A 23,840-nucleotide genomic window follows, 5' to 3' on the forward strand; every position below is an offset into this window, starting at 1 on the left:
CTATCTCTTGGATGTTTGACAAGGGAGTCTTATATGTCAAGAGGACAGTGGGAGTCTTAAAGGTCTTGAAAGTCTCAAGAAATAATCAAGAATAAAACCTGAAGTTCTTCACTAGCACACGACTTGAGGTTTATAACCTATCGTGTTGACATATCTGTGCCCATTCCAGTTAAAGTTGGCTTTGCATATGAGTTCTTAGAGTTCTCAGTTTGTTGCATAATAACTTGGAAGCAATGGCATGCCCTTGAGCTGCCAGGTGGCAAGAAGTTAAGATTGAGTTCAATCCATATGGTTTTGGATTTGTCATTATCTTTGTCTTGTGATTATGGTTTGACAAATTCATATGGGTAGGAACTCATACACCATATAAATCTAAGTGTCATAAGGTTTCTCTCCGATTCATGAAAATGATGGTGAGGAAACGCTTTCACTAAGTAGATTTTACGAAGATATCAATTGTGTTATTTGCATTTTCAAAAGTCGTTAGTGGAGCGCGTGTGGTTAACCGGCACACTAACATGGACTTGTGAGAAATAGCAAATGCCTAAGCAATTGAGACCATGATTACGGTATCCCTTTTCATGGTTCTTGAAATTGCTTAGACACACAGTTGAGCTATCTACGGAAAGGGTGTATGAATCTAAATTTCAGACTGTCCAGCTGATTTCTGAGTACATGTCAAAGCTAGTGGGAGCATAAGTGTTATGCTAATAATCATCATGTTAGTGGGAGCATGATAATTATGATAAGTATTGCAAGTTAGAAATGTTAATTATAGAAAACAAAAGTTTCAATTGGGAAAAAGTTGTTTTGCTATAATTAAGGGAGAGGAAATTATGCTTCATCTCAAATCTATAAGCTTAGATTGTGAGGTTTTAATCATTTAGTCAAGGATATATATGAATTTCATGTTGGAATGGCTCAACATAAGGAAATTCTGTATATGGGTCCATTATTTGCGTTCTAAAATTTGATTATGATTACGGCATCCCTTTTCATAATCTGAATTATGAGAACTTGGCAAATTGAAATGGAAATATTATAGCAAAAGACTGGTTTAGTCTTTATGTAAGACATCATGAATCGTGTCCCATATGCTTCGGATATAGGATCGATTACATGTGCTATATTCATCCGTTCTAAAATTTTCCAAATGCCTGGGGCATTAAGAAGGGAAAAGGTTTAGAACTGGATATGACTAAAAGGATTAAACAATTGTCGAGGACAATCTAAGGTTTACCAAAGATTGGTTACTCAAGGACAATTGGAAGTATAGTGATAATTCTGGAAGGACCATATTGACATAATCTGTAAGGAGGCAACTCTTGTTCAGAAGTGATAGTCAAAATGGAATCTGGAAATGTTTCAAAGTTAGGATTTTCAAATCTGTGTAAGATTAAGGAAACTTAATGCAAGAAGGATATTTCCAAGGAGTTGATCTCCTTTGGAATACTCTGTAATGATTGTTGCCAAGTCTTTATGACTTTGTGCATAATCATTACGAGAGGATCAATGCATATAAGTTTAGAATCTAACAGATTTCAGTAAATGGCATGAATTTGGAATTCCTGCATTTGCGGTAAGGATTTGGGAGTGTGAAAAGAGAATCATTGAAGTTATGTTCAATGGATCTAGTTCACAAAGTAAAGATCATAGACAAACATAGTATGCATACTTGGTGTATGGCATAACTAGTGTTTAAGAAAACATAGTGTACATGCTTGGAGCATGGGACAACTATTGTTTTAAATTCAAGAATAAAGTTGATAGCTGAAACAGTATACAATGAATAATGTGTAATCATATGGTGATAAATAAAAGGTGTTTTATTTATGTTCAAAGGGTTGATACCATATTGGATTCTATTATTATTGTGTTTCACTTTGCATGTTTTGACTTCCCGAATAAACTGGGTTATTCTTCCGGAATGACTAAGTTATTCAAACCATCCACAGTCGGTCATATGTTGGAAGTAGATATGAATTAAGACTGTCATGGGTTGGCTTGTAGAGGTCTAAGGTGTTGGACAAAGGGCTACAACACTCATGAGTGCTCATAAGTTCTGAGTATTGGATTCAACCCGCGCTCATTGGAATCACTTCATGGATTTTATCACGAGTGATCATGAGACGATAATATCTTATATTCTTCAAACCTAGAGATATGAGTTGTTACTATGAGTTGGTTGTACATTGATTGCACGAAAACGCATTTGGTAACTCGGTGCTATAAAACGTGCCTTTGTGTATGATTCAACAAGTAGTAGAACAAGCCATATGAGTCGAAGTTTATCCATTCCTTTTACCTTCGGGATAAAAGCGATATCTGTGGGCCCCTCGATGATTTGATGATGACAAATGGAAGTGCTCGGCCGGGCCAGGACTGATTTGATTCGTTCAATTAGTCAGTCGTCATAAATCGGAAATCGGGAAACAACAAATGGACAGAGAGAATGATTATAATCCATGTCTCAGTCCATATGATATCTAGAATGGAGGAATATATGATCCCTTATCTAATGGACAAGTTCGTTGACAAGATCAGAGTTCGACAGCAGCTTTAAGAGCTACGATTGCCAGTTAGGTTTGAAGTCATACGCAATAATAGTTTTAGACTTATCCAAGTGGGAGACTGTTGGATTAATGTCTAAGTCCATAACTATATTTGGTATGTACTTGACCCGACCCGGCATGGTCCATTTGGGTTGCACTTCACCGACACAATTTATATGGATAATCTTTTGAGAATAGTATGTTTATGATTAATATTAATATATTATAAGTTCTAATATATTAATATGGAATCATATTATTTAATTAGTATTGATCAAGAATTAATTTATAATTAATTAAGTGATCAAAAGGAACTAATTAAATATGGACTCTTATATATATATGGAATGGGCCAAGTTCATTTAGGTTGGGCTAAGCTTTCATGGATAGTCCATGGAGTGTTTAACCCATGGATCCTAGGAAATGAAAGGTCATGGGTATTAGGGTTTAACCCTAATCCTCCATACTATATAAAGATGTCTTTGGTTGGTGAAATTGGCACTAGTGTGGATACACTAAAGAAGGGCTAGCCAATTTCACTAGAGAGAACCAAGTAATCATATTCTCTAAAGTATTCCAAGGTGTCTTGGTGATTTGTGATTCCACTTGAGGCTTCCACACTATTGGGGCTAAGCTCTTAAAGCTTGAAGACATCAAGCTACATCAAGAGGTATGTATTCTATCTTGTTACATTCATAGTTTTTGTATGCTAGATTAGGATAATACCTTGGATGTTCTTATTTGCATGTATAATAGAGAAAACATAGATCCAAGGTATTTAGGGTTGCATGTACACTTAGGAAGTGTTAGAATGCTAAAAACCCAACATGTATATCTTTTATGGATAGATATACTGAGTTCACTATAAACAATGCTCTGATACCAATCTGTCACACCCCCAAACCAGACGGCGGAAACGTCCGGGGGTGGAGAACTTCATTTGTAGTATCACAACACATGATCATAGTAATCAAAGCACAAACCACCATTGTATTTAAAAGTATAATATTTAGATGTGTTCAATCATTGTATATTGAAACCAAAATAGTTATACAAAAGAAGAAGATAAGACTCCTAATGGCTCCATCTTCTCAAAAAGCTCAGGGAGTACCTGTTATTATTTCCTTGATTATACAAGTAATTTGAAAAGAGAGTATCAACAATAAGTTGAGTGAGTACATAAGTCTTTATGTTTGAATGGGTGTCTTTGTATTTTAAATATGAAAACACTTCTAGAAAATCCCATATTTTCTGTGGTATGTGAAAAGTAGTTTTATTCCCATAAAACCGTCTTATTTGTAAACCATTGTATTTATAAAACTTGTATTTGAGAGTGTGCCTGGCTTCACCAGCTGTTATTGAAAACTATAGTATAGCATTGTACTTTGCATTTTGTAAACTGGTACTTTGAAGATATACTTACGTTTAGTTGTTTATACACTAACGTGTTGTTAATATCTTTTAAATGAGTGATTATAACCATACTAAGACATGAACGCCTGAAACAAACGCCTGATGAGCGCTTAAACTGTTGATAACAATTTCCACTCATTGGTCTGTATGCCTGACTGTAGCTAGCAGCCTGAGTGCGGGGTTGTCAATCCCGATATAGATCTACACACAACTTGTTTCGATCCCGGGACTGGAGATTCTGGTTATAATGTCAGGGCTTTACTTTTGTTGTCTAAACTGAATTAAACAACCTGAATTGAATGTCTCATAAAAAGCATATAAATGTTACATGTATATTAGTTATGAAAACCCAATCATTCTGAAATAAATTATTGACAGTATGTTCTTGACTTAGTATCCCGAAAATGTATTTGATAAGTGTAAACCCTTGATTTGTTTTGAATTGAAACCCTTGTTGCATGTAAAACAGTGTATTTATATGAATTATAGCTCTATGTATCATAAATTATACCTATTATAATTTATATGTACTTTAGGAACTGGTAAATAACTATTTTTGCATGTAATCCTTTGCTCAACGTATTACAAAGGTTAATTAAACGACCTTCGGACAAATAACCGGTACTATAAGTCCACATCCAAACAAGGAAAACGACCTAGAATGAAATATTGGTCCTAAGCCTTTTAAATCTTATTTATATTAAATTATATATACAAATATGTATATTTGGGAAAAATATAAGTTTATAAAAGAGTTCAATATTTGAAGTATTTTTGATGCTTTAAAATCATTTTATCGTGATTTGAAATCATTTATTTATAGCACAAAGTTGTTGTGTTATACTTGTATTTCCCCCCTTAAACAGTAGAAATTATGAAAATACGGGGGTATGAACTCACTTGATAGGTGGTAATTCGGACAGAGTTTCGTTTCACGAAAAGGAGTTTATTTGTCGAGAAACCGGCTCAAATCGGACAGAGTTTTGACAGAAGAGAGGATGAATTCTCGAAAATTTCGGGGCTTCACGGCTTACTTCGGGCTCGAGTCTTGATACCGGAGCTTTAGGGGTTGTATATGAGCTTAAGGGAGTGGAAAAGGTGAAAGAGCGTAAAATTTAGGGTGAAAAAGTGAAAATTCTTCGGAACCCTCGCATGCTATATATCCCGAAGGCTCGGACCCGAAGCAATGCGAGGTTAACACGCGTCTGATAGGTGGCGAGGCGAAGGAAGTTCTTCGGACCGGAGGCTCGCTGCTGGATGGTTCGGATTGGTCAAACCCTCGGTCCAATGAAAGGATGACACGTGCGAAGGGGGCTGGTCTGAGGCGTGCGAGGGGTGTGCGAGGAGCATGCGAGGGTGAGGTTCGGCGTGTCTCATGCGAGGCTGCCCGGTTCTTACTGGACCTCGGACCTGGACGAATCAGAAGGTGACACGCAAGACATCGGTCCACTCAACAGCCGACACGTGGAGGCCTCACATGCGAGGGTGACGTGGCAGTCACTGTTCATGCGAATTTTCCCGGTTTTTGGTATTTTTCTTTATTTTTTTGCCAAAACTTGTAAAATTCATAACTTTTGCACACGAACTCCGTTTTTGACGTTCTTTATATGCACGCATAGCTAAAATTATACTCTACTACTTTCATTTTGACTTCGTCGGCTAATTTTGACTTTATTTTTAATATTATTATTTTAAATAGACCGGGACGTGAATCCGTTATAAATTCATAACTTCTTCATACGACGTCCGTTTTTGTATGTCTTTTCACCGTTGTACTACTAGTGACGAGACCTTCAATTCTCGTTTTGGTTGTGTCGGCTAAAAACCACTCGTTCTTTATTTCGAGTTTTTACTTGTACACTGCTATACTGAAACTTAGAAAAATCATAACTTCCTCATAGGAAGTCAGATTCTGGCGTTCTTTTTATGAAAGTTCTCGGTTTAACATAACTATAACTTTCATTTAGATTGTTAAGGCTAGAAAGCCTTTTATCAAAAATTCAGTTTTTACACTGAATAGTGTTTTGCCGGTTTTGTCGCGGATTTTTGATTGGTCATAACTTCTTCGTTATAACTCGGATTTTAGTGTTCTTTATATTTTGGGAAACCTTGTTACAATCTCTATCACTTGGTTCAACCCAATTGAGATTATTTAATAATTTATTTTTGAGGGTCAATTATGTAAATATACTTAGTATGCCAAAATTTCTCTTTATTTAATTAAAAAGAAGTACAATTTGACCTACACTATTACGTAAGTTTGAAATAACGGTTTGTTACAGATACTTGCCTTTATCATATTAGATCAATATAAATCCGATTTTATGATATATATGAGTATATTCTTGATCTAATTGAAGATATTTATCAATTAATAAAATATTTACTTCCTTATATGATTAAAGTTAATTATTTGTATTAATTGGGTAACTTATTTTGCAAGAAATTGAAATTAGGTCAAATATAGATAATGACAAAATTAATTGATTAATTTATATTATTTGTTATGTGATCCTTATGTTATGAAAAGTTTCAATTTTTCCCCTTTAGGTTTTATAGTTTAAATTTAAACTCAAAAAGTTTAGTTTTGAAATTTAAATAGTTGAAACCCTAATGTTTTGAAAAGGTTTCAAAACTTGTCCTCAAGTTTTGGAATTTAAATTTTGATTAAATGCTTAATTTTGATGTATATTTAAATTCTAAACCTAATGTTTTGAAATGTTTCAAAACTTTCCCTCAAGTTTTGGAATTTAAAAGTTGATTAAAAAGGTTTAATTTAGGAATGTTAAATTCTAAAAACCTAGTATTGTTTTGAAAAGTTCAAATCACACCCTTATTGTTTTATTAATTAATTAAGGTGTATAATTAAAAGAGATTTAATAAATCCATAAAAGTTTAGGTTTACAATTTAATTGAATTAAAAGTATAATCGTTAAATTTAACGACCTAGTATTTTAAAAGTGTAAAATACACCCTATACTATATATAACATTAAAAGTCTAACATTATATATATGTATGAGTAAAAGTCAGTCTTACCGTTACTATGCCTCATCCACGAAGCTAGTCTATATGGGGTGTTTAAGGAAATTGCCTATAAAATGGCGATTGAATGGGTATCCACTCTTACCCACCGCACTCTTGACTAGTGGAGGGTCGTTAGCCGAACGGGTAGGATTGGACAAAACCTTCCATTATAAGTGTAATGAAGTACAAAAGTAACTAAATGTTTTACAAATTCCCAATCTTAGTTACTTAGGCAAAAGTGAATTGATGCAATTCCATGAAATTACACTTTGTGTCCTTGCGAAGACGTTAGTGGAGCGTGTGTGGTTAACCGGCACACTAAATGGTTCAAAGCAAAGGTAGCAAAGGGTGATTCAATGTTTTTCATAGTTCGGTGGAGCGTGTGTGGTTTACCGGCACATCGAATAGGTGACTGTAACATGTGAGGGCACCATGTAAGTTTGCATGGTTATTCACACCCGCTTTGTGATCCTCGGCATCCCAGTCACAAACAAGAGGGGCATATCGAGATTTAAACATGCCATTGAAATGTTCAATGAATCTCAAAGGATCTAGGAGTTTTCATAGATTTAAAACTTAAATTTCTTTTTTTTTCATGGTGGAAATTAGTGAATCGTCATTCACTTACCTTCAAATATTCTGCAACTAGATTACGACATCCCTTTCTAGGTTGTAGCGTATTGTGTAGGGTCCTAGCCTTAGTATCTCATTTGGGTGATTTACTAAGGACTCAATCAATCAACTAACTTGAATTTGTTTTCTCCCGTTTTGTAGATGCCAAAGTATGACAACTATAGTCTTCCCAAATCCCGTGGAACAAGCATTCCACATGAAGATGATATTCCACGATTCGATCGAGGAACAAGAGATCATGCTTCTCTTCCTCCACCTCCTCCAATTATTCTCCCTAACCCACAAGTTCGAAGACTTGAAAAGTTCAAGCTCACTCAATCCCTTTTGGCAACTAAAAATAAAGAAGGAAAGTCAGTGTGTGCACACGTCCTAGAGATGAAGTCACACATTGATAGGTTAAGAATGTTGGGATCCGTTGTCTGTGAGGAGATGGATGTTGACTGGGTTCTTCAGTCACTTCCTAACTCGTATAGTGAGTTCGTAAGAGAGTACTTTATGATGAACTGCGACGTGACCCTTATAGATCTCACATATATGCTTATTGCTGCTGAATCAGCAATGGTTTAGCGCAATGGAAAAGCAAAGTTGATTGGTGAATCTACCTTCCAGACCTCTATAGATATAGGCAATGGCAACAAAAGACATGCCATGATCGAAGAGTTTGATCATAAGAGAAAGGCAATATCTGAAGTAGTTCCATGTGTTGTTCCAAAAGAGTAAATTTGCTTTTATTTCCAAGAGAAGGGGCATTGGAGACGAAGCTGCCCCATTTACCTAAGAGATCTAAGAGATGGGAGAGTCAAAACGTATGGCTCTGCTTTAGGTAAAATCCATTGACTAACTCTCTTAAGCTTCTATTCTACATTCTTAATGTTGGATTAGTGTCTAAGTCCATAACTATTTTGGTATGTACTTGACCCGATGGTGCATGGTCCTTTTGGGTTGCCTTCACCAAAGCCACTTGATAGGATGAATTATGGAGAGAAAGGATTAAATATGATTTATTAATATATTATGGGAATAATATATTAAAGGAGAAATCATATTGTTTAATTAATATTAGTCAATAATTAATTGGTAATTAGTTTTGTGACTAAAAGAGATTAATTAAACTTAAGGGACTGGAATTTTAATTATAAGATAATTGCAATTTGGGCCATGGATTGCCTTGTATTAAGGGGTGGACGAATTCTATGGGGAAACCCATAAGGAAATCGTCCAAGGCCCTAATTAAAGGAGTCCATGGGTTGCTTAGGGCTTAAGCATCCAAATTAGGGTTTCCTTGTTAGATAACCCTAATTGCCTAACTATATATAAGACCCTTATGACCCAAAAACGGAGAGAAGACTTCTCTCGGGTTTGTAGACGTTTTTGGGCAGCCTCCATCTTCTCTCCTCTTCATCCTCTTGCTTATGGTGTTTGTGAACCATTAGAGGAGTGACATTTGTGACTCTAAGCTTTCTAAAGTCAATACAAGGAGATTTGGGATTGTTATTGCAACATAACAATCAAGGTAACATCTTAAACCTATTCTCATGTTAATATGAGTAGTTGAATGCTAGAATTAGGGTTTATAGTCTTGGATAAGTTGCATGTACAATAGAGAAACCTAGATCCAAGCATTAAGGTTTGTATGAGCACATAGGATGTTCTTAGGACTAAAACCCATCAGTGGTATCAGAGCCTAGACTGGTTTCTATTGTATTGATGCATTTTATGATTGAAAAATTTGATTTTTTGGTTTCTGGAGGTTGGACTCGCCGAGTCCATAGCTGAACTTGCCGAGTCCATGCTGACTCGACGAGTCCATGCTTGACTCGACGAGTTAACTCGTCAGATGGAGCAAAGCTCGCGATTTCTTGCTGTTTTTGCATAAGGATAGTTGCCTTATCATATTAGATCAATATTAATCCGATTTTATGATATATTTGACTGTATTCTTGATCCAATTGAAGATATTTATCAATTAATAAGATAATTGTTTCCTTATGTGATAATTGATTAATTATTTTGATTAAATTGGTGAATTGCTTTGCAAGATATCATTTAATAAATCAAATATGGATAATTATGTGATTAAATGTTAATTTAGATTAGTTGTTATTTGATCCTTGTTATTATGAAAAGTTTCATATTTTCCCCTTTAGGTTTTATAGTTTAAATTTGAACCCAAAAGTTTTGTTGTTTTGAAATTTAAATAGTTGGAACCCTAATGTTTTGAAAGGTTTCAAAACTTGCCTTCAAGTTTTGGAATTTAAATTTTGATTAATAGATTAATTTTGATGTATATTTAACTTCTAAACCCTAATGTTTTGAAATGTTTCAAATTTTTGATTAATAGTTTAATTTTGATGTATATTAAGGTGTATAATTAAAAGAGGTTTAATAAATCCATAAAAGGATTGGCTTACAATTTAATTGAATTAAAAGTATAATTATTAAATTTGACCACCTACTATTTTAAAAGTTGTAAAATACACCCTATACTATATATAACATTAAAAGTCTAACATTATATATAAGTATGAGTAAAAGTCAGTCTTACCGTTAGTAGGCCTCATTCACGAAGCTGGTCTATAAGGGGTGTTTAAGGAAATTGCCTATAAAATGGCGATTGAATGGGTATCCACTCTTACCCACCGCACTCTTGACTAGTGGAGGGTCGTTAGCCAAACGGGTAGGACAGGATGAAACCTTCCATTCTAAGTATAGTGAAGTATAAAAGTAACTAAAGGTTTTTCAAATTCCCAATCTTAGTTACTTAGGCAAAAGTGAATTGATGCAATTCAATGAAATTACACTTTGTGCCCTTGTAAAGACGTTAGTGGAGCGTGTGTGGTTTACCGGCACACTAAATGGTTCTAAGCAAAGGTAGCAAAGGGTTTCTCAATGTTTGTCATAGTTCGGTGGAGCGTGTGTGGTTTACCGGCACATCGAATGGGTGATTGTAACATGTGAGGGCACCATGTAAGATTGCATGGTTATTCACACCCGCTTTGTGATCCTCGGCATCCTAGTCACAAACAAGAGGGGCATATCGAGATTTTAACATGCCATTGAAATGTTCAATGAATCTCATAGGATCTAGGAGTTTTCATAGATTTAAAACTTAAATTTCTTTTTTGTTCGTCATGGTGGAAATTAGTGAATCGTCATTCACTTACCTTCAAATGTTCTGCAATTTGGGTTATGGCATCCCTCTCTCGAGTTGTAGAATATTGTGTTGGGTTCTAGCCTTAGTATCTCATTTGGGTGATTTAATAAGGACTTAATCAATCAACTAACTTGAATTCGTTTTCTCCCGTTTTTGTAGATGTCAAAGTTCGACAACTATGGTCTTCCCAAATCCCGTGGAACAAGCATTCCACATGAAGATGGTATTCCACGATTCGATCGAGGAACAAGAAATCATGCTTCACTTCCTCCACCTCCTCCAATTATTCTCCCTAACCCACAAGTTCAAAGGCTTGAAAAGTTCAAGATCACTCAAGCCCTTTTTTGGCAAGTAAACATAAAGAAGGAAAGTCGGTGTGTGCACACGTCCTAGGGATGAAGTCACACATTGATAGGTTAAGAATGTTGGGATCTGTTGTCTATGAGGAAATGGTTGTTGATTGGGTTCATCACTCACTTCCTAACTCATATAGTGAGTTCATAAGAGAGTACTATATGATGAACCGCGATGTGACCCTTATAGATCTCACCTATATGCTTATTGCTGTTGAATCAGAAATGGTTTGGCGCAATAGAAAAGCAAAGTTGATTGGTGAATCTGCCTTCAAGACCTCTATGGATATAGACAATGGCAACGAAAGACATGTTATGATTGAAAAGTTTGATCATAAGAGAAAGGCAGTGTCTGATGTAGTTCCATATCATGTTCCAAAAGAGTCAATTTGCCTTTATTGCCAAGAGAAAGGGGCATTTGAGACGAAGTTGCCCTATTTACCTAAGAGATCTAAGATATGGGAGAGCCAAAACATATGGCTCTGCTTTAGGTAAAATCCATTGAATAACTCTTTTAAGCTTCTATTCTAGATTCTTAATACATAATGTGATAAGATTACAATTGATGTTTTGTAGGATCGAAGAAAAGAAAGGAAGCTTAAGGAAGAAGTGAGCAGAATCTAACCAAGAAGAAATGGATTTCGATCGCATTACTTAAAGATTAGGTTCTTGAGCTACTACTTAGAGTTAGAATTAGATTGCTAAGAAATATGTATTAGCATAGTTTTTCAATGAATTGCATTGTAAGGACAAATTTTTCCGCAATAAGATAAATTTTGATTTTATACTATTTATTTATCCTTGCAATGGAGTATGTGAAAAATTGATGTTTGAATGTTTCTATTATTAGCAATAATGGATTTGATTCTTAATTATATTATTTGTGGAAATGTCGAGAATTTACCAAATAGGGAGAGTTTCTCACCGCCCAAGTTTCAATTGGACAGAAACTTGGAATCATGCAACTTGGTTGCACAATGAATGAGAAATTTCATATTTGGAAATTAGACTAATTCATTGACAAAGTGTCAAGTGAAGGACTAGGAGATCGAGTACACAAAGTTGCGTGTTGATCAAGTCCACCATAAGAATAACAAAATATTCGTTATAATTTACTAAAGGTTTAGTAAATATGGTTATACTTACAAGATTAAGTGTAATTCTGAATTGATTGAAAAAGGTTTAAATCAATACCAGAACGAATAAGAAGAATCAAGTAGGCAGAAAGATAAAAGGTTCTCCATTCTAACAAGAAGGGAGAGTAGCTTTTATGCTTTATGATAGGTCTTAACGATTAAGAACCATATCTCAATTGATCCTCTAAGTGAGTCTTAGTACAATTGTATGTCTAAGAAGAGGAATCAAGAATTGAAGAAATGGTTAAATCAAGAAGTCAATCATACTTCGTTCCAAAACAAGTCTTAGAGTTAAGATTGTGTAAAAACCCGAAATTTCATATCACTTCTTGTAACTCAAATTGTAATCCAATTCGACCAACCAAACGTCGTTTCCAAATTCGTTTCTGATTTCGCCATTTAATTAAGTCATTAACTTGTATTGATCTAAAATGACTTAATGGGTGTCTTATTGCCATTTGAAATCATTCTAACACCCCATAGTAGTTATCGGAATAATTCTAGAGTCGACCATATCGGGTTACGACAAATTGGTCGGGTATGACCAAAAGCCCCACTTAACGCCGGTATCGGGTAGAATTCCATTGTGTCCAATTCCCGAGCACTATATAAACGATTCAAAGCTTTCATTTGAAGCTTTTGGCCATTTCTTCCATAAACACTTCCAACCTCTCTCCTCATCTATAATCAAAGGTCCAAAAACAAAGATTTAAGGCTCCAAATCAAAGAGGTAACATCCCTAACTTGTTATCTAACCTCTTTAGCCTTCAATTTGATGTTTAAATGGAGTTTTAGGACGTAGAACATGTGTTTACGGCCAAGGATCAAGCTTGGGCCGTAAACACCTAAAAATGAGATTTTTAAGCCAATTAACCCTTCCAAATCATTGTTGGGACTTAGATACGACCTTAAGGCTTGCAAATTGGGACTTAAAACATTTAAAATATAAATTTTGAGGGACAAACAAGAGTTTACGGCTAAGACATGTGCTTGGGCCATAAACTCCTCAAACATGGGGGATAAACTCATTTTTACATGTTAGAATGCCTTGAAACTTAACCAATAGCCTTGTGGTAAATCCTAGAACCATCTAAAAATAGTTTAGAGACCTTAAAAACATCAAAAATACCACATATAGGAGTTTACGGCCTAGGAACATACCCTTTGGCCGTAAACTCATGAAACTATGTCAAAAGATGCATCTAATTCGCTCCAAAGGCTTGCATAAATTTCTAGAATCACATGTGATTGTTTTAAGTGTCAAAAACTAATTTTTCATGAGCATAGAAGAGTTTACGGCCATAGAACATGCTTCTAGGCCGTAAAATCCTATAAATATGCTGAATGGTGCCCTAAATTCATAACAAGGCTTGGAAAATTAACTAGAATCACATGTGATTGTTCTTTGTACCTCAAATGAATTATTCTTGACCATAGTAGAGTTTACGTCCGTAAACTCCAAGTTTAAGTCCGTAAACTCCCTTTTAAATGGTATAAATGCAAACAAATTAATCCAAGGCATTTTAGAAGTCCATTCCAACAATCCCCATGTCCATTCAAGCCATTAAACCCTCAAAATCACACCAACATGAGTTTACGGCCGTAAAATCATGTGTGTGTGTTTTGTGGCTGTAAACTCCCTAATATGTTTACTCTTGGGGAGTAAACTCAAGTCCTAAGTCCCTAGTGTCAATATATGTCCGTAGATGTCACCCGGGTCACTCCAAACGCTCGTTTTGAGGTGTTTAACCTCGTTGGAGTGTAATGTTCCATATGATTAGTGATTGTAAATCTAATTAGTTATATATGGACATTATTACATTTTACATAGGGACATCGCGAATAATCAAGCCCCGAATCAACGTCTAATATCCAAAACCATCGCATTTCCGAGTCTGGTGAGTTCATACCCCTACCCTTTTTTACTGTTTTTTCACTGTTTTCAAGGGGAACACAAGCAAAGTACAAGGGTTTTCTTGTACTCAAAACTTATTTTCGTGTGTGTGTGTTTCACATTTCATATGCTTTTAATACTGATATACACAACTGATAACCAGTAGAACATGCAGATCACGTAAACATTTATTTGTGAAATGGGTTTTATAAACTGTTATGTTTTATATATTTCACAAATGGTTTTCCACATTTTATCAGTTAAAAGCATGACATTAGAACACATGAACAATATAATTTGTACACTGTCTTGTCCTCGGTAACATTCCACAGAGATACGCAAATGGAGGATTATCATATTATTACTAGTAAATTTGTTATTCCTATATGATTGGAGACACGTCCTCGGCGAACACTCCACAGAGATACGCGAGTGGAGGACTACACCCGTAACCAGAGTCTTTGGGATTTAGAGAGCGTGACTTGAGTGTATAGATCTATACGGGGCTAACTACCCCACACCTGGCTGCTAGCTACAGCCGAACCGAAATGGTTAAAGGGTGACGAAAGTCATAAGGTTGTGGACTACTTATTGCCACAGGTTCAGTCTTTAGTATGGTTATGGAACTCGCAATTAGGATAACAGAGATTTACTTATAGTAATAATGAATAACTTATACATCTTTTACATTGATAACCAACATTCAGGAAAGTATGAGACTTTCCTGGGAAACTTTGTACATAACCAGGTCTAACAGAATACATCTTTGCAATGAAAACCAACATTCAGGAAAGCATGGGGCCTTCCTGGGGAACATATATACTTAACTAGAAAAGTGTAACAAAACAGATAACATTACATATTTTACAAATGATAACTCACAATCAGGAAAGTATGGGACTTTCTTGGGGATACATTGGAACTCAAGCAGAACAGTTTAACAAACCGAATAATCAAACTATACATTTTTCACATGAGTAACATGTTTTCAGTGTACAAACCTACTATACTTTGTAATTGTGAAACAACAATCAACTTTTAAGAAAATATGGGATTTTCTTGGCATGTGTTACATTTTTCAGAAACAGAAAGGAAGCATGAACATTTTCACAAAACAAAACTACTTATGAACTCACCAGCGTTATGCTGATTTTCAAAACCGCTTAGTTCTCAGGTCAACATTAGAACAGGTACCGAAGATCCTTTTTGCTCGAAGTTGGAGTGCTCAGAAGACCTGTTTTATTTTGTTTATATATATATATATATATATATATATATATATATATATATATATATATATATATATATATATATACTATATATACTATGTATCACAACTGTACATTGGATTTGATACTCAACGTGAAGTCAACCCCGGAAATGTTTCCGCCTTCGGTTTTCGGGGTGTGACAGATTGGTATCAGAGCCCTTGTTTATAGTGAATAAAGTATACCAAACCTTGCATGGTATAAAACTATAAACACTAAAGGGCCTAAGTGCTCTGAACTAAAAGTATCCTTCAAAATATAAGTATTTTCATAAGTATACAGGTACACCGAACCATCGAGATCCGTTACTACAAGTAGAACAAAACATAAGTAAATGGGTGTTGTGTACTACGGTTAAACCTGGGCAGTTATGTAGTCGTGTCTAGGATCAATATAGCCTGGCCAACTATATTCATTCGAGACACGGCCAACATGTGCTTGGGAGTGACTGTGGTATGCGGCATGCCTAAAACTTACCCTAATACCACAAACATCGAGCCAGTATCGTAATGAATCATGAAATACTATGGGAGTATTTCTCGAATCAATCTTTCGTAGAAATACTCGTTCACGTATAGATCCTAAATCATTCCATTCGCGATAGTTTACTTGCTTCGATAACTCTTCTCCGTTTTATCTCTTACTTGGAATTAATATTTGTCATATCTCTCGATTCAATTCAGAGGACTTATCATCCTCTCTTTCTTGATCTTATTAGATCAAGATGCATCCCAGAAAGAGACCCAGCTCAAATACCAACAACCCTCCGCCACCACCTCCTCCTGAAATTGATCCCGTGTTATTCCAAACAGCTGTTACCGCCACGGTGGCAGCTACCATGTCCTAATTGAACACCGGTACTTCCGGTGGTTCAGGAGGTGGTACCCAAGATCAAGAAAGCAATCAGGGACATCGAAGTTCCTACAAGGATTTCATGAATGCAAAACCAACATCCTTTGATGGCACTGGAGGTGTCATTTCCCTATCCCGATGGTTCGAGAAAATCGAATCCATCTTCGAAATCTGTGCCTGTGCTGAGTCCGATAAGGTCAAATTTGCAGCATGTACCTTCAGTAATAAAGCCCTGACTTGGTGGAATGGCCGAGTCAAATCCTTGACCCTACCCATAGCCAATGCCATGGGCTGGAACGCCATGAAAGAACTCCTCCTTGCCGAATACTGTCCCCGTGGTGAGATGCAGACGGTAGAACATGAGCTCTGGAACCTGAAGATGAAAGGTTCCAACATTGCTGCATACACTTCTCGATTCGATGATCTTGCCCTTCTCTGTCCTGGTTTGGTCTCTCCTGAAAGCAAAAAGATCGAGAGGTTTATTTGGGGGATAACCAATCCAACAAAAGGTCATGTTTTGGCTGCTCGCCCGGACACATACGATAGTGCTAAGACTTTAGCCCAAGCCATAATTGATCACAGTGTTGATGTCGAGGAAGCCACCACTTCCCCTGAGTCGACTAAAAGCAGTGGTGAGAAAAGAAAATTCTGGAAGAAGAAGAAGGGTCAATCTTCCCAAGGCTCCTCCAAAAGACAGCAAACAGTAGCAGTCAATGCTGCTACTACCCCCGTTACTACTGCTTCTGTTGTGGGATCCACAGCTCCAACTCCTACCAGCCGGTATGCTGGTAATCTCCCTCTCTGTGAAAAGTGCAAGTATCACCACAATCCTGGCCCCTGTCGAGAACTTTCCTGTACCAATTGTGGTAAGAAGGGGCACACAGTCCGATTCGGCAAAGCTCCGGCCCAATCAGCCAATCAATCTTCGGGAGCAGGCGTTGGTCAAGCCTGCTACAATTGTGGTGAGACTGGGCACTTTAAAAGAAACTTCTCCAAAAAGTCTACTGTTGATAACACCGGAAGGGTCCTCGCCATGGGACGGGAGGAAGCGGTCGCTGATCCCACTGTTGTCTCGGGTATGTTCCTTCTTGACAACTCATATGCTAATATTCTTTTCGATTCGGGTGCTGAGAGGAGCTTTATTAGTCATGCATTCAAACATAACCTAAAACATAATTCCCAACCTTTAACCGAAATATTTACCGTCGAGATGGCGAACGGAGAGAAGGAAAGTGCTAGTGAGGTGTTCGTAGGTTGTACCCTTACCCTAAACGACCATTCGTTTCCTATCGATCTTATGCCGGTATCCATAAAGAGCTTTGATGTCATCATTGGCATGGATTGGTTGAGTCCCAATCATGCGGATATCCTTTATTTCGAAAAAGCCATCCGTCTCAACCTTCCTTCGGGTCAAACTCTAGTAATTTATGGTGATAAACTCGGTTCCAACCTTCGTATCATTTCCTGCATCAAAGCTCAGAAACTCCTGTGAAAGGAGTGTATTGCATTCTTGGCCCATGTAATCAACGAGAAACAGGAAGTTAAAGACCTCGCGAGCATCCCCGAAGTCTATAACTTTCCTGACGTGTTTCCCGAAGAGCTTCCAGGAATCCCTCCCGAGCGTCAGGTCGAGTTCCGTATTGACCTAATTCCTGGAGCTACTCCTGTAGCGAAGTCTCCGTATCGCTTAGCTCCAGCAGAAATGCAGGAGTTTTCCAGTCAACTCAATGAGTTACTTAGTAAAGGATTCATTAGACCGAGTTCCTCACCCTGGGGAGCTCCGGTTTTGTTTGTCAAGAAGAAAGATGGATCCTTTCGTATGTGTATCGATTATCGCGAACTGAACAAGTTGACTGTTAAAAACCGATATCCTCTTCTACGAATAGACACCACTTCGATCAACTCCAGGGAGCCAGTTACTTCTCCAAGATAGACCTTCGATCAGGGTACCATCAGCTACGAGTTCATGAAAGTGATGTGTCTAAGACAACTTTCAGGACTCGATATGGACACTACGAGTTCGTAGTGATGCCCTTTGGTCTAACTAACGCACCGGCAGTGTTCATGGATCTAACGAATCGGGTGTGTCGTCCTTATCTAGACAAGTTTGTCATTGTGTTCATTAATGACATACTTGTCTACTCCAGAAGTGAAGAAGACCACAAACAACACTTGAGGCTAGTGTTGGAGACCCTGCGATCCGAGAAGTTGTACGCCAAAATTTTCCAAATGCGAGTTCTGGATTCAGAAGGTAACATTTCTCGGTCATGTGGTAATCGAGGAGGGTATTCATGTAGATCCTTCCAAGATAAAGGTGATAGAGAATTGGTCAGCACCGAAGACACCCACAGAAATCCGGCAATTCTTGGGTCTCGCTGGCTATTATCAGAGATTCATCCAGAACTTTTCCAGAATCGCCAAACCTCTAACCACTCTAACACAGAAAGGTGTACCCTTTTGTTGGAGTGATAAACAAGAAATTGCATTTCAGACGCTGAAGAAAGCCTTGTGCAGCGCGCCTGTTCTGTCCCTACCCGAAGGGACAGAGGACTTTGTTGTCTATTGTGATGCGTCTAATCAAGGCCTGGGATGTGTGCTTATGCAAAGAGGAAAAGTAATTGCCTATGCTTCTAGACAGTTGAAAACACACGAGGTCAACTATGCCACACACGACTTGGAGCTAGGAGCAGTGGTCTTTGCGTTGAAGATTTGGAGACATTATCTCTACGGAACCAAGTGCACGATCTTCACTGATCACAAGAGCCTGCAACACATCTTTGATCAGAAAGACTTGAACATGAGGAAAAGACGATGGGTAGAGCTACTCAGTGATTATGAGTGTGAAATCCGTTACCATCCTGACAAGGCCAATGTGGTAGCAGATGCCCTTAGCCGAAAGGATAGTGCAGGCCATAAAGTGAAGAACAAGACGATGACCATCCATTCCAACCTACCCATACAAATCTGAGAAGCCCAATCAGAAGCCCTCAAACATGAGAATGTATCGAATGAAGATTTGAGAGGAATGGAAAAGAAACTTGAGATCAGAGGTGACGGAGTCCAATGTTTCATGAATCGGATTTGGATTCCCAAGTTAGGAGGATTCAGAGAGATAGTTATGGAGGAAGCGCACAGAACCAGATACTCTGTTCACCCGGGCTCTGACAAAATGTACTTAGATCTCAAGAAAAAATATGGGTGGCCAAGCATGAAGGCTGAGATAGCTACGTTTGTGGGCAAGTGTCTGACTTGCGCCAAGGTAAAAGTTGAGCACCAGAAACCCTCGGGTCTGCTCCAGCAACCTGCAATACCCGAATGGAAATGGGAGATGATCACCATGGATTTCATCACCAAACTACCCAGGTGTCTGATTGTATATGATACCATATGGGTAATTGTTGACCGTTTAACCAAGTCAGCTCACTTCGTTCCAATCAAAGAATCATACAAGATGGAAAGACTCGCGCGTATTTATATCCAAGAGGTAGTCCGACTGCACGGTGTACCTGCGTCCATTATCTATGATCGAGATAGCAGGTTTACCTCCCGATTTTGGCAGTCTCTCCAGAAAGCTCTTGGAAGCAAACTAGATATGAGCATGACGTATCATCCTCAGACAGATGGACAGAGAGAGATAACAATCCAAACTCTGGAAGACATGCTTAGGGAATGTGTCATTGACTTTGGAAAGTCGTGGGACGCACACCTACCTTTGATCGAATTCTTGTACAACAACTGTTATCACACCAGCATTAGGGCTGCCCCGTTGATGAGATTAAAACTTAATCTTGAAGATCGATTAGATCTCAAACAGGTAAAATAAAGATTAAACAGCAAGAACACGAAAACAATAAACAACTCAACAATAAATCAAACGTGTCGAATGATTATAAAACAACCCTCAGAAGAGCTCGATCAAAAACATCAACTGTAGAGGGTTAAAAGTTTTACAGGAACGATAAAGAAAATCAAAGCTATCGTAATTCTCTATCTTGTATTCTAGATCGTTAACCTAATATGCATGCAAGCATATTGTTATATAGTAAACCTAACAGGCTCACGGTTGGACAGGCCCAAACCGGAGTACAAAATAATTGAACAAATAACCGAGTCCAATGACGCAATATTAAACAAATCTGCAACCCAACAATCTCCCTCTTTGCGTCAATTGGAGCGAGATTTTCACTTCTTACTTGGGCCAGCAGCAGCGGCAGGTACCTTCTTCTTTACAGTCTGAAACAGACGAGAGATAAGAGCAAGTATCGTTTGTCTGAATCTGATGTACCATTGAGTCATATCGTTGAAGTATTTGATATCATCCGCTGCATTCTCTTTACACCGATGGATGATCTCCAGCACATGCTCTAGACAAGCAGTGGTATAAAGATGTTTATCCGCTAAGGCAAAGAGACATTTCTGTCCTTCTGCTCTAGTGAACACGACCGAATTACGCCTCGGGTCAATCTTGCCCATCTTCATCTGGTTCAGATCACTGGCTGAGCCAATAGGAGATATCTTCAGTTTCTTCTTGAAGACAGTGGCTACCTCCTGATCCATCAAGGCGACCTCCATGATATAGCATACTAACATCCTTTTGAGATGGTCTATAATCGGACCATATTCAGCTTCATTCGTCAAGAGGATGTTATGCAGAACAATCCAGTCATGGGGGTTGAGGTTTGGTAGATCTGCTAAGGATATAAGATGTTCGGTTCTTGCAGACCCTCGAATCACCCTGAACCAAACGTTGATGAATCTCCCCTCAAAATAAGGCTTCAAAACCCGAACATTAACGATCTTCTGAGCGCTCCATGTTTGGTACTGTGGTTGAGCAGCCTTCAGATAGAAATCGATTAACTCCCGATCAACCTCAGGATTAGGATGAGGGACTTCAAAAATGTTGGAGAAGGCATGGAAGATAAACGCCTTTCAGGTTAAGGGCATGTCGAACTGCGAGTCGACAGTGTTGTAGCAGTAGAAGGAGATCACCGGTTCGAGCCAAAGGATGCTCGGAGTATCGATAGCCTCCTTAATCATTCTCTCTCGAGTCCAAGCAGGGAAAAGAGTCTTCTTGCTCTCGTGGAGATCGTGGGCTTCTTTCTTCTTGCGTTCGTCTTCTTCAGCTTCTCGCGCCACACGAATGCTATCATTTTCAACATTGCGACTGTTTTTGCGTTTCAGCAAGTCAGCAATGGTTTCTTTATCATCTTCATCTTCTTCCTCAGCTATCTTTTTTTCTTTATCCTTCACACCCGAACCCGAATTTTGACCAGTAGGAGGAGGTTCGGTTGTGTGAGCAGCTTTTGAGGAAGGAGGTGGCTTCGATCCGGACTTCACTTCTCCCCCTTGTTTCGGAGTGGACACGAAACTAGGTAGCCCTTCTATTTTGCTGAGGAGGTCCAGGGCAGGAGCAAGTTTTTCAGCAAGGGTTCGCCTCACCGAATGGTTCAGAATGGGATCGTGCGCTTCAAGGATGTTAGATATTGCGGAGTGGACATCCGAAACACATGTTTTAATAACCTCCCGTTCGGATCGAAGAGCTTCAATTTGTTGCTGAGAGTGAGAAAGCTGAGCGCTCTTGACCTTGAGGGCGGTGGTTTTGTTTGCAAGACCGTCCATCAACGAGTTTTCTGCGGCGAGATCCTCTTGGAGTTTAGAGAGGCGCTCGTCAATGGAGGCACGAAGGGCCGAGTTGTCGTCACTAATTGATTGGCGAAGGGTAGCGAACGACTTCAACTCCGTTGAGACGAACGTGGCCAATTGTTGAACAATCGGTTCCAGCGTTGTCTTGGTTGCAGCAGCACTCTCCTGTAGAGATTGTAATAAGGCAGAGGCGTCAGAGAATAGTTTATCGACTTTTTCGGTCGCTGCCTCACAAGCTTTTGTCGAAGCGTCAATAGCTGTAGTGGCAGAAGCAACAAAATCATGTTGAGCCCTGTAAAAGGCATCAACGATCTTCTGAAGAGCGGCTTCAGAGAGAGAGGATTGTGAGTTAGAGGATGAAGCAATAAGCAGATCAACCTTCTCATGCAGCTCCTTAAGATGTTTCTTTATTACTGGAGCTTCCTCATCGTCGTCGCTTTGGACCTGAAACGGACTATAGTAGACCGAATCGAAGGTCATATTTTCCCCTCCAAGGAAAGGGTTATCTCCGTCAGAGGCATGACCAGGAGATGGGGGTAATGGTGAAGCTGAAGGTGTAGTGGTGTGAGTAGGTTCAGGTTGAGTGTGAGTTGGGGTAGGTTTGGGTTGAGGTGGTGGTTCGGTTGCATCGGTATGAACCCCCGTATCAGATACGTTGGTTGTAACCTTTGCAGTAGTTGTTGTAGTTGTATCAGTGAAAATGGGTGGTGGTATAGGGAAAGAGGTTTTAGGAATGGTGGTAGAGGGGTTTATGGTGGGAATGGAAGTAGGGATTGTTTGAGTGGGTGAAGGAATGGGTGAGATATGGATATCCATGTCTGGGGTAGGTGATCGGGGTGGGGTGTTGCCTCTTGGAGGGGTTTCTCCTCGTTGAGAGCCGTCCGAATCCGAACCTCGCCTTCTGAGTCACTCGAAGAAGAAGCGAGGATGAGTTTGCGCTTCGGTTGAGTCTTTCGCCTCTTCGGCTGCGGGGATTGTGTAGTTGTGGTTGGTTTCCGCTTCCTGGGAGACGGACCTTTAGCCCCTTTAGTCACTCGCTTCCCTTTATCTGCCTTTTTGCCTCTATGAACATGCTTGTCTGCATCATGGATGGACTTGAGCATTTCCTGTATGAGTTCCCTTGGTCCTGACTGTTTGAACTCCTTAATAGTCCGGATGATCCGGCTGTCAGATGGAACATCGCCGTACATGGTCTCCGGAATAGAGCCAATGAATGAGAACTTTGATGCATCTGAGATGATAATCTTCGTGGTATGAAAAGTACCAATCGAAGACATCGATGCACCGGCAGCAGTGGGGACATCAAATTTATCCATCGCCCATTTTGTGATGAGAGCCCAAAACCTTGCATACGACACCTCAGAATGTCGTGAAGAAGAAGAGAGGCTTTGGATGAGTTGTTGCTAGAGAACCGACCCATAATCGACGTTGATCCCGTTGTAGACCCCGTACATGATCGACAGGAAGAGTCGACTAGAGCCATCGGATCCTGAGCTCCGTTCAGATAAACCTTTAAAAAGAACAGTGAACAGACCGTTCCACTGTGGCGGCAAGCAAGACTTTTTAAATTTCGCGACGGAGGTGAGCACCTCCGTGTACCCCATGTTGTAAAACATACTGTAGATATGGCCAATCGGAATCGTCTCCGGATTAACCCTGGAAGGGTCAGCAGCAAACCCTAGCAATGCGCCAAATCGTTGCTTTGAAATCGAGGTCTTGTGTTCAGAAACCTCAAAGAAAACCCTATCGACTGCTTTATCGTAATGTGCAGTCGAATACACCTGCGAGAGGAGCTCCATAGGCACAGATTCAACCTTAGAAAGTGCAGGAGCGATCGGCGAGTACTTCAGGCACTCAATAATCGGGAACATGTAGTAATCATACGCCTGAGGGGTTAGATCGATCACCAAACACTG

Source organism: Lactuca sativa, chromosome 1 (assembly GCF_002870075.4).
Source record: "Lactuca sativa cultivar Salinas chromosome 1, Lsat_Salinas_v11, whole genome shotgun sequence".
In the NCBI taxonomy this organism is placed as follows: Eukaryota; Viridiplantae; Streptophyta; class Magnoliopsida; order Asterales; family Asteraceae; genus Lactuca; species Lactuca sativa.